Here is an 18,714-nt window from a genome sequence, read left to right as displayed (position 1 = left end):
AACAGGGCCTTCCGGAGATTGGCGTCGTCACACAGTTCTGGGCCAATCTATGGGAGAACTCTGTCCAGCACAACGACGATGGGATGTGGTTAGTAGAAGAAGTGCGACAGTGTAATGAAGTTGGAGACATGACCGTGGTCGTAGTAACCGCCCAGGATATACGTTAGGCTACCCGGTATACCAGAAATTGGGCTGCACCAGGACCCGATTTCGTGCACAATTTCTGGTATAAAAAACTCACGACGATTCACGGGCGGATGGCGGAATGCTTCAACATGGTGCTAGAAGACCCCACGCAGCTACCAGAGTTCATTACCAGAAGTATCACTTATCTTCTGCCGAAGGACCAAAACACAGCTGACCAAGCAAAGTACAGGACCAATAACTGGCCATCTTAGATGTCGACTTGGCTTATGCCGGTACCAAGAGTACCTTTAATCGAAACGGAGCGGAGTCAATTATTGACGTGACCTTTTGTAGTCCTGGCCTAACAAGTAGTTCGAACTGGAGAGTAGATGATGGCTATACTCACAGCGACCACCAGGCGGTTCGCTACAGTATCGACTACAATAACAGCAGACAGCGGATAGAAGAAGAGGCGGCTAGGCCAAGGCCAAGCCCTCGCAGGTGGAAGACATCATACTTCGACGAAGGGGTATTTAGGGAGGCGCTCCGCCGTGAGCGAAACTTAATCGGTTTAGACGGCGACGAGCTGGTAGCGGTGCTCTCACGTGCGTGTGATGCGACCATGCCTAGGCGAGTCCACCCTAGAAATGGGAGGCCACCGGCTTACTGGTGGACCGACGCGATTGCGGACCTGCGCCGCGCCTGCCTACGGGCTAGGCGGCGGATGCAGCGAGCACGATCAGAGGAAGAGCGAAACGAACGGCGGGTGGTGTTCGCCGCTGCAAAAGCCGCGCTTAAGACCGAGATAAGAGCAAGCAAAAAGGCCTGTTTTGAGGGTCTCTGTCAGAGTGCCAATACGAACCCGTGGGGTGACGCCTACAGGATCGTTATGGCCAAGACGAGAGGTGTGATGGCTCCTACAGAGCAATCTCCAGAGATGTTGGAGGGGATCATTGGAGGACTTTTTCCGCGTCATGATCCTAGTCCTTGGCCTCCTTTCGTAGGACAGCCGGGGACTGGGGCTGGTGATGAGGAGAGGGTCACTGATGTGGAACTTGCGGGGATAGCTAAGTCCCTTAGCGTAGGTAAGGCCCCAGGTCCGGACGGAGTTCCGAACCTGGCCTTAAAAGTAGCTATTGCAGAGGCTCCCGAGATGTTCAGGTCTGCTATGCAGAAATGCCTGGACGAGGGAGTTTTCCCAGAAGCTTGGAAGAGGCAGAGCCTGGTACTATTGCCAAAGGCGGGGAAACCACCCGTAGACCCGTCGGCATATAGACCAATATGCTTGATTGACACGGCGGGGAAGGTGCTCGAAAAGATTATCCTCAATAGAATGTTGCGGTTCACCGAGGGCGAAAATGGTCTTTCGAGTAACCAGTACGGCTTCCGGAAGGGGAGGTCCACCGTAGACGCTATCTTGTCGGTTACAAAAACCGCCGAGAAAGCACTCGAGCCTAAGAGGAGGGGAATTCGCTTTTGCGCGGTAGTGACTCTGGATGTAAGGAATGCGTTTAATAGCGCCAGCTGGTCTGCTATTGCTGATGCGCTCTTGCGTCTGGGGATACCGGAGTACCTGTACAAGATTCTCGGAAGTTACTTTCAGAATCGTGTACTAGTCTACGACACGGAGGTGGGTCGGAAGTGCTTTCACATAACCTCAGGAGTCCCGCAAGGTTCTATCCTGGGGCCGGTGTTATGGAATGTCATGTACGACGAAGTGTTGAGGTTAGAGTATCCAGTGGGAGTGGTGATTGTCGGATTTGCCGACGACATTACGCTCGAAGTCTACGGTGAAACGATCGAGGAGGTAAAGTTGACTACCAACCACTCGATCAAGGTTGTGGAGGCGTGGATGCGGTCCAGGAAACTGGAGCTGGCTCACCACAAGACAGAGGTGACGGTTGTTAACAACCTGAAGTCGGAGCAGCAGACGGAGATCAGTGTAGGAGAGTGTACTATCCTGTCAAAGCGCTCCGTCAAACACTTGGGCGTGATGATCGACGATAAGCTTCCCAAGTAACCACAAGCATCATATCATAACATTAATTCAATCGTATTATAGTTTAGCTAATGCGAGATAACTTTTATTCTACACCTGTCAAGTAATAAAGCGTTTAATCTACATTATGAAAGCATTGAAGCATAATGTGATTTTGACAGTTCGGTATAGTTCTATAGGGACGATGTTTAATGCTTCATTGCATTACCATGTTTAAAGCTTTATGGCAATCAATAATGCAAGGATTTATTACTTTATATATGCCTTTACTAATGCTTTCATAGTTGTAAACAGAAAAAAACATCAAGCTCGAAAAAAAATCTGTACAACCTTTTCAAAACACAACCAAATTTTTATGGATTGCTGCGTAGAACTTGGATTATCATGCTCAGATGTTGCTGAAAATTTATATTGTCTATCCGGTTGGAATCAAGACAGACATTCAATCAAAAATTGCCATTTTCTTGGTCCACAAGTGTCGCAACTGTTTCGCATCTAGTGCGCTGTGTTGCTGACAACAACGGGAAGGATGCGCACTACTTTTGACATGATTAAAAAACGTCGCGAGTTGGGTCGCGTCGCGACTTGATTGTGCGAAGTCCGGTTTGGTGGCGGCCCGACAATATTGTGCATGTTTTTTTTATTCTGGTTGGAACATAAAGACAATCAGATGCTGAGGGAACACAAATTATGTGGGGTTGAGGTATTGGTTTCCTTATTTAACATATAGTGCCCCGATTTCATAAAATAAATGGTAGAAGTGAGCACGTATGAAAACAATAAGAGCAGAATCAACACAGACTAATTTATATCTTTTTATTATCTTCGTTTGTGGAATCAATTAGTTCTGCAATCGCTTGTTTTCGAATGAATTTAGGAGAGTAAGATAACTGATGGCATTCAGACCCTAGCACAACTTTTTAGAGCTGCTGAAAACACAAATCAATAAAGCACGAGCTAAGTATACGTTACTTTATGTTGCACATTTTTCCGGGTGCAAAATGCATGGTAGCCGTAGCACAGCGTTAGCACGTCCGAGTTTCATCACAGTCCAGTTTCAGCAGTCTAGGTTTAATTCCCGAATTAGAATAAAAAACCTGAATTAATCCACCTATGGTGAACAGAACCCTTCTTACACTTATCAAAATTATTGTTGTATTATTCGTATGTTTGATTGTGATTTTTGGTCATTCAAGAAAATATTGTAGACTTGGCATTAAGTTGATTGCTTTCCATAATAGAATCATCGACCATGGGCTTAACTACCAGAAATGCCAGACAAAATCTCCTAGAATCTTGTATGGAATGTAAACAATAACTTACATATTCTGGAATATTGTATCTCTTGTTAATTGCCAATCGATTAAAACATGGATAAGAAAATCATCGAGATACACTTTGTCTAATATTCTTTATCAGATGAATCAGTTAAATAAATTAGAAATAGACGTCTCACTCCGCTCGCATTCCATCGATCACCTTTTTAATGGTAAGGCCCCAATCGTAATCTGTTGACAGACGGCTGAGAAATTTATTATGATACATTTTATCAAAAATCTCTCAAAAGCGTAAATTTCATTACTCCTTAGTACTCGTGGAAAGATATCTCGGAAACAAAATGTCCAAACGGCATGAAATTTAATAGCATACTACTAGGATGCTGTAGCTTTCATTTGATGCTGAGTGAACTCAAATCGATTGACACACGGCTGATTCATTTATTATGAAGCATTTTGTCAAAGACCTCTTAAAAAGTTAAGTTGTATTACTCCAATGTACTCCCCGAAAGATATCTCGGTTACAAAATGTCCAATCGGAATGAAATTCAAAAGTGTTTTTCTAGGATGCAGTAGCTTTCGTTTCGGGCCTTAAGAACCCAAATCGGTTGATAGACGGCTGAGAAATTTATGGTGATACACTTTGTCAAAAATATCTAAAATAATTAAGTTGTACTACTCCCTAGCACTCTTTGAAAGATATCTCGGTAACCGAACGTCCAATCAAAATAAAATTCAATAGCGTTCTACTAGGATGTAGTAGCTTTCATTTGCTTCCAAGAGAACTCAAATCGGTCAACAGACGGCTGAGAACCGTGAGTGACATTTTTTTGTAACATACATACACACACACACACACACATACACACACACGCACATACAGACATTTGCTCAATTCGTCGAGCTGAGTTGATTGGTATATGTGACTCGGCCCTGCGGGCCTCGGATCGAAAGTCGGTTTTCCAAGCGGTATTTATACCCTTCTTATGGGTGTAAGAAGGGTAAAAAGGCTTTTCCTACATACATTCCGTGATATTTTTGCTACTGTTTATTAAGCTCAAATATTACAAAGAGATAGTAGCTTTTATGTATTTGATGCACTTGCATTTTCATGTAGAGCTAACTTGGGAAACCAGATTTGGTCATAAAAAAGGCTTTTCCTACATACTTTCCGTGATATTTTTGCTACTGTTTATTAAGCTCAATTATTACAAAGAGATAGTAGCTTTTATGTATTTGATGCAATTGCATTTTCATGCAGAGCTCCTTGAGAAACCAAATTTGATCATAAAAAAAAGGCTTTTCCTACATACATTCAATGATATTTTTGCTACTGTTTATTAAGCTCAAATATTACAAAGAGATAGTAGCTTTTATGTATTTGATGCACTTGCATTTTCACGTAGAGCTAACTTGGGAAACCAGATTTGGTCATAAAAAAGGCTTTTCCTACATACTTTCCGTGATATTTTTGCTACTGTTTATTAAGCTCAAATATTACAAAGAGATAGTAGCTTTTATGTATTTGATGCAATTGCATTTTCATGCAGAGCTCCTTGAGAAACCAAATTTGATCATAAAAAAAGGCTTTTCCTACATACATTCCGTGATATTTTTGCTACTGTTTATTAAGCTCAAATATTACAAAGAGATAGTAGCTTTTATGTATTTGATGCAATTGCATTTTCATGTATAACTAACTTGTGTAACCAAATATGATCATAAAAAATCTGTTGACAAACGGCTGAGAAATGTATTATGATACATTGTATCAAAAATCTCTCAAAAGCGTAAATTTCATTACTCCTTAGTACTCGTGGAAAGATATCTCAGAAACAAAATGTCCAAACGGCATGAAATTTAATAGCATACTACTTGGATGCTGTAGCTTTCATTTGATGCTGAGAGAACTCAAATCGATTGACACACGGCTGATTCATTTATTATGAAGCATTTTGTCAAAGACCTCTTAAAAAGTTAAGTTGTATTACTCCAAAGTACTCCCCGAAAGATATCTCGGTTACAAAATGTCCAATCGGAATGAAATTCAAAAGCGTTCTTCTAGGGTGCAGTAGCTTTCGTTTCGAGCCTTAAGAACCCGATTCGGTTGATAGACGGCTGAGAAATTTATGGTGATACACTTTGTCAAAAATATCTAAAATAATTAAGTTGTACTACTCCCTAGCACTCTTTGAAAGATATCTCGGTAACCGAACGTCCAATCAAAAAAAAAATTCAATAGCGTTCTACTAGGATGTAGTAGCTTTCGTTTGGGGCCTTAAGAACCCGATTCGGTTGATAGACGGCTGAGAAATTTATGGTGATACACTTTGTCAAAAATATCTAAAATAATTAAGTTGTACTACTCCCTAGCACTCTTTGAAAGATATCTCAGTAACCGAACGTCCAATCAAAATAAAATTCAATAGCGTTCTACTAGGATGTAGTAGCTTTCATTTGCTTCCAAGAGAACTCAAATCGGTCAACAGACGGCTGAGAACCGTGAGTGACATTTTTTTGTAACATACATACACACACACACACACATACACACACACGCACATACAGACATTTGCTCAATTCGTCGAGCTGAGTTGATTGGTATATGTGACTCGGCCCTGCGGGCCTCGGATCGAAAGTCGGTTTTCCAAGCGGTATTTATACCCTTCTTATGGGTGTAAGAAGGGTAAAACATCAGAGTGAGAGGATCGGATCAGGTATGAAAAGATAAAAATAGACAGAAAATGAAAAAAATACTTTTTTTCTTTTGTTGACATGATGCCTTAAGTATACATTCCATACTATTTTATTGCATTAGCTATATGGTACAAGCATTTTATATGCTTTAGCAATCACCACAGTAAAGCTTGCTTTAAATCAACAATAGTAGCGCCACTTTCGACTTTAAATCTACTTTAATGATACCTATATGACAAAACAACTTTACATCGCTTGTCATATAATACACTATAAAGCGAAATTAATGCTCTATATGCAGCGTCATGGTTACTTGGGTTACCTTCGGTAGCCACGTCGATTATGCCTGTAAAAGAGCCTCCACAGCTATTGCGGCACTGTCCCGGATGATGTCCAATAGCTCTGCGGTGTACGCCAGTAAGCGCAAGCTTCTGGCTAGTGTTGCTACATCCATACTTAGGTATGGCGGCCCGGCGTGGGGCATCGCGCTAAGTACTAAATGCTACCGACGGAAGCTGGAAAGTACTTACAGGCTTATGTGCCTGAGGGTTGCGAGCGCGTACCATACCGTGTCACACGACGCTCTCTGCGTCATTACTGGTATGGTGCCTATCAGCATTCTTATCAGTGAGGACATGGAGTGCTTCGAAATGCGCGGCACAAGAGGCATACGCAGGACTGTCAGGATGGCCTCTATGGTCAAATGGCAGCGCGCGTGGGACAGTTCCACCAAAGGAAGGTGGACCTATAGGTTGATACCGAGGGTAGATAGTTGGATTAATAGGCGCCATGGGGAAGTTACATTCCACCTGACACAGGTCCTTACAGGTCATGGTTGCTTCCGACAGTATCTACACCGTTTCGGGCATGCGGATTCTCCCGAATGCCCAGTGTGCAATGGTTTAGAGGAAACGGCGGAACACGTTTTGTTCGTGTGCCCGCGTTTTCGCACAATGCGTGACCGCATGCTTGCCACATGCGGGGAGGACACAACTCCGGACAACTTGGTCCAGAGGATGTGTAGGGATGAGTTTGGCTGGAACGCCGTTTCAACGGCTATTACCCACATCGTCTGGGAGCTACAGAGGAGGTGGCGCGTGGACTCGGAGAATGGCTAGTCCAGATGCAGTACAAGAGGTGGTCCAGGGGTTCGGAGTCGGCTTCGTAGGTCATACCGGTGCCCTGCGGTCGAGATCGACCCTTACAACGATTAAGTGGCCGCGGAGAGGAAGTCCCGGTAGTGGTGCTGTCGTGGCGTCGGTCTACTGGGTTGGATCCGAGCCCGCGGTTGGAAAGGGGTCCCCGGCAAGGGTCGGGGTAGGTGAGATCCTGTTGTCTGCAACCTACGGGTGCATCTGATAGGGCCTGAAGGGTAGTGATACCCTTCCTTACGGGCAGGTCAGATCGGGTTGCACGTGGGCATCAGTTCTTGATGTCCGCTCAGCAGTAGGGCGCGGGCGGGGTTGACCCTGCCCGCCTTCCGAGGACAAAGGGAGTGGCGAGGACCACTCGGGAAACTGGCTAAGCGCCAGCATGCTACCGTGATGGACTCTCCAAAGCGAGTCATCGATGTTCGTTGCTGCAAGCTACGCAGCTAACCTTGTGGGTGCGATGTGCACTAGCCCCTCTCTGAAGCAATACCTTCTTGGTGGTTCCGGAGAGACGTAGGGTTTGGCGACCATAGGAATGGTTTAGTGGGTACGAGGAGAGAGTAGTCCTGGATTTTACTTTTGTTGTAGAAGACGGCCTGTCAGACCTACACTACCCTAACCTTCTGTTAGGGTGTCTGTTGAGCAGATTATCCCCCTATGGTTTAGAAGGAAAAAAAAACAGGACCAATAACGTGCCTTTCAAATCTGTACAACAGTGCTGTCGTGGGTAATAGCGAGGAGGATACAAGCCCACTGCGATGCCAACATCGTGATGACCGAGGATCAAAAAGGGTGTCACAAAACCACGCAAGGCTACAAAGATCAGGTCATCATAGATGCAGTCATTGTGGGTCAAGCCACCGAAAAGCAGAGGAACCTGAGCATGGCGTACATCGACTACAAGAAGGCGTGCGACTCAGTACCTTCTTAAGTTACTGCAGTTGTACAAGGTAGACGGGAACGTCATCAGGCTGATGCAACACGCTATAGAGATGTGGAGCACGTTCCTACAAATTACCGACGAAATAGCTGTGTTGCGGTCCAGAACTCTTCGTATCAGGAGGGGGATATTTCAAGGCAATGATACCTTTAGTCCGCTATGGTTGTGCCTTGCGATGAACCCCCTCAGCAGAGCACTAAACCAATGCAACTATGGCTACCAACTGAAAAGTGGGGGAAAGAATAAAAGAATAACCCACACCTTCTTCTTTATGGACGACCTGAAGCTGTTTGCGGAATCATTACAGAGGCTGCATCAACTGTTGCAGCTTGTGACGGTGTTCAGAAATGACATCCGGATGGAGTTTGGCATTGACAAATGTCGGTCAGTAGTAGACACCAGCTGTATCCGCTTGAGCAGGAGGAGATTCAGAATATGGTTGAAGGCGAAGCTTAAAATACCTCGGCTTCCTGCAACTGAGAGGTATTCGCCACACAGCGATCAAGAAGGAACTGCAGGACAAGTTCTTGCATCGTGTCAACTGTGTTCTGAGGAGCTTTCTGTCAGCCGGCACCAAGGTGAAGGCGATCAACACGTTTCCTGTACCCATATTGACCTATACAGCTTTGGGGTGGTAAAGTGGACCAAGACTGACCTCGAGGCGTTATAACAAGCAGTACGAGTGGCGTTCACCAAGCACCGCATGCGCCATCCAATGTCGTCCATCGAGAGAGTCACCCTGCCACGCGCAGCAGGAGGAAGAGGCGTCACCAATATCCAGGCACTATGTGTCTCCCAGATCCAGCAGTAGCGGGCATATTTCATAGAAAACCAGAACCGTCATGAAATGTATCGCACTGTATGTGAAGCTGACCACGGTTACAGCGCCCTGTATCTGGCACTGGAGGATTACCAGCTGAACTGCGACATCAAGAGCGTTGACGAGATGATCGTAGCGTGAAAGCAGAAGGAGTTGCATGGGACGCACTCCCATCAACTGGAACTCGAGCACATCGATAAGGCGGCGTCGAACGCGTAGCTGGTGCGGGGTGACCTCTTCTCGGAAACAGAAGGTTTCATGGTAGCCATCCAGGACCGGGTAATTGCGACGAAGAACTATCGGCGGTACATATTGCACGAAGACGTGGAGGACCGCTGCAGGAAGTACAATTCAGTAGGAGAAACGATCGAGCATGTCGTTGCAGGCTGTTCAGTGTTAGCTCGATCAGCCTACCCTCAATCGTCACAACGAAGTTGCGAAGATTGTGCACCAACAGCTTGCTTTAAATCACAACTTGGTCGACAGATTTGAACTCTACTACAAGTACCAGCCGGACCCGGTTCTGGAAAATAGTTGCATAAAGCTGTACTGGGATCGCGAGATCATTACGGACGTCCTCATTCGTGCCAACCGGCCCGACATTGTGGTTTACGACAAAAGGATGAAGCGGGTAACCCTCATTGACATCGCTGTACCGTTAGACCATAATGCCCAATCAATGTTCTCCGGCAAGATAACCAAGTACCACGACCTAGCGGAGGAGTTGAAGCAGATGTGGCACTTGGAGGACGTCCGTATAGTTCCGGTCGTTCTCTCGGCAACCAGAGTTGTTCCGAAATCTTTCCTAAGGTCCCTAGAAGAGCTGGAATTGAAGAAGGACCTGAACAGCATCCTGATAGCGGTGATTCTTGGTACATGTACTACAGTTAGGCGGTTCCTGAACATGTTTCTCCCAGATCCAGGTGAAGTTTCTTCTCTCAAAGTAGGTGGGTCTGCAGTTACAGCTTTGCTTCCGTTTGTAACGTTTCACGTTACGCCGGGTCCAATGCTGTAGCATGATCAACCCGCCCTACGTGCTTCTCCTCCAAAATCTCTCAACACTCCTCTTTGAACCAGTCGTTCCGTCGATTCTGTTTCACAGAGCTTCCAGCTACGGCGTTGATAGCTGCTGTAAATGTACTCCAGCTGAGCTCTAAAGAGAAGTCTCATGGAGCTCCCAGTCGTTTGGTTACTCTGCCTCGAGATTCTGCGCGTGTTGTGTGGCGACATCCGGTTGTTTAAGTCGCTCTAGGTTGTACCGTGGACAGAATCGATCGCCAAATAGGTCCTGACGTCGATAAAGTCGGAGAACAGCCGTTCATCAATCAAAACGTTATCGCTTTGGAATTTTTCGTTTGCTGAAGTGATCTTCACCATGCTGTGCTGTTCTGACCATCAACCTGCACTTCGATGACACGCTTTACTCAGTATTTACGAAACATTAGAAGTTAATCTTTGTTCGTCCCTTGCCAGTCGGGTTGCATGTCGTTTAATAGCTTTCGCATGCCAGCAGCGTTAGCGCAGCAAGCAACCAGCAATCAACAACCAACAGAAATTGAATCACACGAAATGCCTACCGACCGAGCATGCATGTCGTTCGATGGATGCAGCAGATCGCCTCCGCCAGGATGGGTTCTGCGCGCTGGCTGGTACCATGCCTGCGTGAACTGCGAAACAAAAACGCTTTTCCATAAATTATTCGGATGAAGGTAATTTTGAGTCTTTGCCGCAGCTACCCACCACCAGCATACAGGAGCAGCGCAGTGGCATAGTCCTTCTGATGTCGCAACCCCGTTGTTTGTTGGTGACCGGACCGGACCGAGGAAATGGATTCGAGCGAGAGTGTGAAAGAGGGAGAGCAGAACCGTTCCGGTGAGCTCGCGTTCTTCTAATAGTCTACCGTCACGAGAGTCGGCAGTTTATTTTAAATGAGGTTTAGCTCACACACACTGTATAATTTATAAATATCCAATTGAGTTTTTACCGTTACTCTCTGCATTGGGAGGACGGGAGCAAAGCGATTTTTTTGTCGGCACACATGAAACGAGGTGAACAGTTAGAAAAAAATAGGGGAAAAAATTGACAAATTTTACAAGTGTTTTCTAAGTCAGGATGGCCGAGTGGTCTAAGGCGCTACGTTCAGGTCGTAGTCTTCTCTGAAGGCGTGGGTTCGAATCCCACTTCTGACAAGATGAATATTTTGGTCATACATATTACAATACTAAATATACGGTAGCTCGTGAAATTCTCCTAAAAATCTTGTCAAATTTTAATGGAATTTGGCCCACATGAAGCCAGCAGTGAGAATCACTCGATTCCTCTCTATTTGTTTCCACCGTGGACTCGAGAATTTGCATATCCTAATTTGAAAACCTCAGCAAAAACGAAACTAGGTACACTCCTACCTTATTCTACGTCCATTTATTTTACTCCGCGTTGATTTACGTCCACTTTTTAATTCTTGCAGTAGCTGGCAACCCTGGTCATGTAGATTCAAATATAGCTCAATATCTCAGATCTGGTGTGTGATAATTCATTCGAATGCTCGACACGTCAAGTGCAGTAAATACATCATTTCACATTGCGACACAAAAAGTATGTAATTGCTGGCAACACTGACCATGAAGAATTCAATAAAACTAAATATCTCAGATTTGGTGTGAGATAGGCAATTCAAATGTTCGACAATGTTATAAAGCTGTTGTTATGCAATGTTATAATGCCACAACGTTAAATCAGTAGTTTTCATTGGCTCACCGAGAAACATCAATGAAACAGATAAATATCAGTTAACGGTGATTAACACATCCAATTGGCTTCTTTAGCGTTGTTGAGATAATTTCATATTCTGAATCTGCATAAGTGCATACAAAACTGAGCCGAAATCCAAATTTTCATTAATTTTGGTGCCCGGGAACCTATTTAATAATCAGTTTAAAGTTTGTATGGGAACGATTTGTCGAATCACCCCTCGTTGCATTTTGTACTTGGCGGAGCTGTCAAGCAGTTGCCCAGCTGTCAAAAGGTGATTTCGAAACATCTCTTCGAAATTGATTTTAGAGGTACCAAAATAATGTTATAAAAATCTAAAAAAAATCATAGTGGTTCAAGAAAAGGTGCTCTTTCGTATAGAATCAAAAAATCAATACATTTTTCTTAATTTAAAAACCCAATTAATGTTATAAAGCACCTCAAGTGCAGTACATTGTTTCACACTGCGACACAAAACATATTTTTTGTAATTGCGTTGCGTTTTCCCCTACTTTCCACTCACGGTTGTAACGGCCTACTTTTCTTCACTAAAACAAAAGTGCAACTCGTGCTGAAAAATCATCATTTTGCAACTTGTTCATAAATAACTATTATTGCTGGCAACATCGATTATGCAGATTATAATAAAGCTCAATGGGCCTTTTCATTTGAAGTCTAAAATCAGCTGATCTTTGGGGCCTTTGACAGTTCTCTTATGAAACTGACAGTTCAGCGTTTGTGCCTTTGTTTGGAAGTTGTACAGTGGTATACGTGAACCTGTCAACTGAAAAGGCCTATACAGGTTCGACTCGATTATCCGGGTGACTCTAAAAAAAAAACACCCGGATAATCGAAATTTCCGGATAATAGAATCACGGATAGTCAAGTCCGACCTGTATCTCAGATTTGGTATGAGACAGGCAGATCGAATGTTCGACAATGTTATAGTACATTATTGTTTCACATTGCTGGCAACACTGATCATGTTAATTCAAATATAGCTAAATATCCTTGTGAGACTTAAATTATTTACAGAATTTGGTGTTTTTTTTAACTGAATTTTCAACAGCTAAACGTTCGGTAATGTGTTTGGCAATCGATACGACTACCGAACGTCCGGTTAATTGAATTTTAGGGAGGCTGTCCGAATTACCGAAATCCTCCGAAAGACAAATTACTGTAGAATTTCGATGTTTTTGTTTGTTTCGAAGTTTTGTACGGATTTGCGATATTTTTATTGGATGGAAAGATGCCGTTCATGTGGAAATGATTTTATCGAGCATCAAAATCTTCATTATTCATTATTCATAGACATATTTTACAACAAAAGAATCAGGGCTTTAGAGAAATTCCTGGAAAAATAATGCAAAATCTTTGAATAGCCTTTGCAGGAATCCTGAACAGAACCCTCGCAGATTGTTTGGGATGAATCGTTGGAGCAATTTCGGAAATAATCCTTGGAATAATTCTTGAAGAAATAGATTTCTGCTTGAATCACGAGAATCCTTTGGAGGCACAAAAGAATTGATCTTTGAAGGAATCCTGAGAAACATTCCAGTAGGATTCTTGAGAAAATCTTTCAAGAATTCTCAAGAGAGAAATCTTTAAAATCATCCATGAAGGAATCTCAAAAGTAATCTATGGAGGAATCCTGAAAAAAAGTGATGATTCCTGGGAAGAATTCCTCTGCTGAGAGAATTCTAGGTAATGCTCTGGCTGGAAGCCAGAGAAATCAATGAAATAATTCTGAAGACAATCTCTGGAGGATTACCCGAGGAATCCTTGAGAAAATAACAAGATCATACATTGAATTTCAGAAGAAATCCAGTCTGGAAAATTTGGATCCTGAACGAATCTCTGGAAGAATCCTGGGCAGAAATCCGTGGAGACACATTCGAAAGAGAATCTCTGGGGTAATTCCAAAGGATGTGGAAGTGCCCATAAGCTGAAGAGCAGGATTTGTATCAGTTGGTACGTTTCGCAAATATTATGGTGGTCCTGTAAAAAAGTGTGACATAATAAATCGACGTCCCCCTGTCGTCACTGTCCTTGATAACTAGCGCTACCTAGTGGCAAAATCTCCAACTGATTGAAGAGTCGCCAGAATATTTTTGTTCCTCTGAACAACTTTGCCGAAAACGACACTTTTCTATCTGCTTTGTATCCCGAGATAAAGAAGTTTTAATTTTTCCATGATAACTATCGCCACTTGGTGAAATCGCCAACGAATTAATGAATCACCAGAATATTCTTGTTCTTCCTTACAACTTTGAGGACAAAGAAAACACATTACTATCTACTTTCGATCCTGAGATAGAGAAGTCTGGAACTTCACTTGATAACTAGCTACATCCCCAGTTAATGGACAATCTTGATTAAGTGAAACTGACCGAAGAGGCCTAAATCTTCAGGATGTTGTGTTGTTCTGAACCCGTTGTGGTAAGTAGCTACTTTATGCTATATGCGTTTTTACGGTGCCCTTTTCAGGGCGCTATTTGAACCCGTTGTGGTACGCTTGTGCTTTTATGTATGTAGACCCTTTCCCTATCCCATCCCTTATGCATCCCTTCCCTCTCCCTCAGGTGAATGATGAATAGGCTCGTATTCATAGCGATGGCACCAATTTCTCAAATGGAGGAGAACGTGCCTCTGGAGCCGACCTACTGATACCTGATACCTGATACCTGATAGCCCTTGCTCAGTACTCAAACTTTGCCGAACACATCGAGAAGGTAAACACCCCTTTGTTTTGTACGCATTCACCACCAGTCCGGCCTTTACTGCTTCGCGTGATTCAGGCGGGTGTATAGTTCTGCCAGGGTTCCAAATGATCTGGCGGTAATGTCCATGTCGTTCGCGAAGCATACACATTGACCGGATTTTGTGAAAACCGTTCCCCGGCTGTTGAGCCCGGCTCGTCGCATCACACCTTCCAGAGCGATGTTGAAGAGTAGGCATGAGAGTCCATCACCTTGTCACAGTCCCCAGTGAGATTCGAACGAACTAGACAGATCGCCCGAAACCATTACTCAGTTCCTTACACCGTCCATCGTTGCTTTAATCAGTCTAGTCAGCTTCCGTAGAAAGCCTTTTTCGTCCATGATTTTCCAAAGCTCTGTGCGGTCGATACTGTCATATGCCGCTTTAAAGTTGATGAACAGGTGATGTGTTGGTCCCGGGTATTCATTAGCGTGGTTCAAAAAATCGTTTTTGCTCCACACCGCTTATTCGATTCGTAACCAGATTATATGCCTTCTCCCAAAATTTGAGCTCATTTGGTTGATAATTGAGACTGCACAAGCCCTTCAAAGTTTGTATGGGAATTACTATGGGAAATTGAAGTTTTTCATTCAGTCGGCCTTGGCATTTTTCCAACTGCCCTAGAGGGTTAGTTGACCCTTGGTACTCCTAGGCTACTCTATCAGCTACAACTTTGCCAAAGACCGCATTCAAATCGGACGCCTCATTAATTAGTTATCGATTTGAATCCAACTTGACAAACTTTAACAGTGATCCTCCAGCTTCACAGCAGGCAACATTGCTGCATATGGTACCAAAGATAGCACACTCAAATCATGGCTACTATGTTTCACTGCAAAATGCAGTGATGCCCACCGAATAGTTTAACCATCATGAGTAAAGATTTCAATTCTGGATAAAAATCGATAACTAATTAATGAGGCGTCCGATTTGAATGCGGTCTTCGGCAAAGTTGTAACTAATAGAGTAGCCTAGGAGTGCCATGGGTCAATTACCCCTCTAGGGCACTTGGGGAAATGCCACAGTCGATTGAATGAAAAACTTCGTTTTCCCATAGTAATTCCCATACAAACTTTGAAGGACTTGTGCAGTCTCAATTTTCAACCAATTGAGCATAAATTTTGGGAGAAGGCATATAATCCGGCTGGGAATCCAATAAGCGATGTGGAGCAAAAATGATTTTTTGAACCACGCTAGTATTCATGGCATATCTGGAGAATTTGCCGTATGGTGAACATCTGGTCCGTTGTCGACCAGCCGTCGATGAAGCCGGCTTGGCAACTTCCCACGAACTAATTCGTTATAAGTGACAGGCAACAGAAGATGATCTGGGATAGCACTTTGTAGGCAGCATTCAAAATAGTGATCACCCTGAAGTTTTCCCATTCCAAATGGTCGCCTATCTTGTGAATGGGGCAGATTACCCCTTCCTTCCACTCCTTCGGTAGCTGTTCGGTTTCCCAGATCCTGACTATCAGCCGATGCAGACAGGTGACCAACTTTTCTGAGCCCATCTTGAAGAGTTCAACTGCGATACCATCCCTACCAGTTGCTTTGTCGGTTTTGAGCTGATGAATGACATCCTCAACATCCTCAGCGTGGGAGTCGGTTCATTTCCGTCCTCCGCTGCACTGGCGTCGTCGTTTCCTCCGTTGCCGTGGGCTCCCGTGCCTACGTTCTCCACGCCGTTCAGGTGCTGATCGAAGTGCTGCTTCCACCTTTCGATCACCTCACGTCCGTCCGTCAAGAGGCCTCCGTTTTTATCCCTGCATATTTCGGCTCGCGGCACGAAGCCGTTGCGGGATGCGTTGAGCTTCTGATAGAACTTCCGTGTTTCTTGGGAACGGCACAGCAGCTCCATTTCTTCACACTCCGCTTCTTCCAGGCGGCGCTTTTTCTCCCGAAAGAGGCGGGTCTGCTGTTTCCGCTTCTGTTTGTAACGTTCCACGTTCTGTCGAGTCCCTTGCTGCATCATTACCGCCCTCGCTGCGTTCTTCTCTTCCAAAACCGTTCTGCACTCTTCGTTGAACCATTCGTTTCGTCGATTCCGTTCCACGTACCCGATGGTGCTCTCGGCTACGTCGTTGATGGCTGCTTTCACTGTACTCCAGCAGTCCTCTAGAGGGGCCTCATCGAGCTCGTCCTCGTCTGGCAACGCAGCCACGAGATTCTGTGCGAATGCTGAGGCGACATCCGGTTGTTTTAGTCGCTCTAGGTTGTACCGTGGCGGTCGCCGGTACCGTACATTGTTGACGACGGAAACTTTTGGGCGCAGTTTGACCATCACCAGATAGTGGTCGGAGTCGATGTTGGCGCCACGATAGGTCCTGACGTCGATAATGTCGGAGAAGTGCCGTCCGTCAATCAGAACGTGGTCGATTTGAGATCCCGTCTGCTGTGGTGATCTCCAGGTGTAACGATAAGGGAGGCTGTGTTGGAAATAGGTGCTACGTATGGCCATATTTTTGGAGGCAGCGAAATCCATGAGTCGTAGGCCGTTTTCGTGCGTCTGCTGGTGGGCGCTGAACTTACCATATGTCGTGGCTTGGGCAGCGATCGTACTCGCGTTTGAGCTGTGCGTCCTTGTCATCATCAGTACTTCCGGAGTGTGGGTTGTGCACGTTTATTATGCTGAAGTTGAAGAATCGGCCCTTGATCCTCAAGCCGCACATTATTTCGTCAATCGGCTGCCAACCGATCACGCGCCTCTCTGGTAGATGGTATGATTACCTCTAAAGTTCGCACCATGGATCCTGTCCAACACACCTCCTGCAGCGGTACGATGCCGAACCCGCGGTCCTTCAGTAGATCGGCGAGTATGCGGGTGCTCCCGATGAAGTTGAGAGATCGGCAGTTCCACGTACCGAGTTTCCAATCGTAAGTCCTATTTATTCGCTAGGGTTGTTGTGGTTGGTCCCGGCCCGTATGATTCTGTTGCTGATTTTCCGTTGCAATGCTCTTTTTACGGCTGACTCGCAGGGCCGGTCACATTCCCCTATATTCCGAAAGACCATAGTGCACATTTGAGCTTAGGGTCCTTCCTTGGCACTTGGATGTCGATCAGCTGCCTCTAACATGAGAATCAGACGTTGCTGTGAGCCGCTCCTCCTGGAGAACAGACCCTCAGGTTTGCATAAGCAGACACTCCTTTCCCTGTCAGCCTACGGCCAAAGCTCCCACCGGGATTGGACCCGATCCTTAAGGTTGTTCGCAACCCGGCCGTTGCCCCGCGGAGGTAGGAATAGGAGTTGCTGGGCAAAGACTCGTGGATCTCAATGGGATCTGAATTATACGAAACATTGGACAAACCAACCATCTTTAACAGCCTTTAAGGTGAAACATCAAGAAATTCCATTGCAATTTCGCATACAAACTTTAGAGACACAAATCTGACGAACCCCAAGTAACAATGGTAGCTGAGCAGTGAGAGTCAATGCTGAACAATGGTTGGTTAATGGTGCCAATAGCTGAATAAGCCGGAAGCTGAACATCTAGTTGAAAAGTAGCTTGTTGAGTTTACAAAGTATCTTTAGTTCAGCTTATCAAAGTATGCTGAATATGATACTCAATAGAAGATTATCCAACTTCTCTATATCCATTTATCCAGCCTTTCTACAATATTGAAAGTTATGCGCTAGGACTCTTTTATTCAGCCTTTAATGATAATAACAAACCATCAATGAGAAAGTTTTGCGGATCATAATAATTCACAAAAAAAAGATTGTAAATCAAAAATAACATTCAAAATGAATGATATCTATTTCCGCAATAATCCGTAATAATAAAGAATAAAAAATAAAGAATTTAAAAAAAGACGTGAGAAATGTGAAAAAGTGTTGAAGACCATATTTTCAGAAAATAAAGAATGGGATTTTGTCGTCTCCAATTCTCCAATTTTGAAAGTACCTGGTTTCGACATGATTAAGGATTTTATGGTAGCAGATTCCCTTCATTTGCTTGAGCTTGGAATTATGAAACGGTGTCTATTTAATTGGATGGCGATATGGAAGTCTCGGATACGAAGGAAAACTGTGTGCTCGGGATATTGAAAAATTAACAACTTCCCTCATAAATACCCAACTTCCATCAGAAATTCATCGATCTATGAGAGGAATGAACTGCTTATCATTTTGGAAAGGAGTAGAATGGAGAAGTTTCCTTAATAACGTAGGGATTGTTGTCTTGAAAGATAT

The 18,714-nt window shown here is 44.3% G+C and overlaps 1 non-coding gene across 1 annotated transcript; it reads left to right on the top strand.

Annotated features, from left to right (window-relative positions):
• The first annotated feature begins 11,116 nt into the window (after positions 1-11,116).
• Trnal-cag (transfer RNA leucine (anticodon CAG)) lies at positions 11,117-11,199 on the top strand. Its single transcript has one exon. It is a non-coding gene; the product is annotated as a tRNA-Leu (tRNA).
• Positions 11,200-18,714: the final 7,515 nt, after the last annotated feature.

This window comes from Aedes albopictus, chromosome 3, assembly GCF_035046485.1.
Source record: "Aedes albopictus strain Foshan chromosome 3, AalbF5, whole genome shotgun sequence".
Taxonomy (NCBI): Eukaryota; Metazoa; Arthropoda; class Insecta; order Diptera; family Culicidae; genus Aedes; species Aedes albopictus.
The sequence above is the reverse complement of the archived record's forward strand: the minus strand, read 5'-3'. Positions and strand labels throughout refer to the sequence as shown.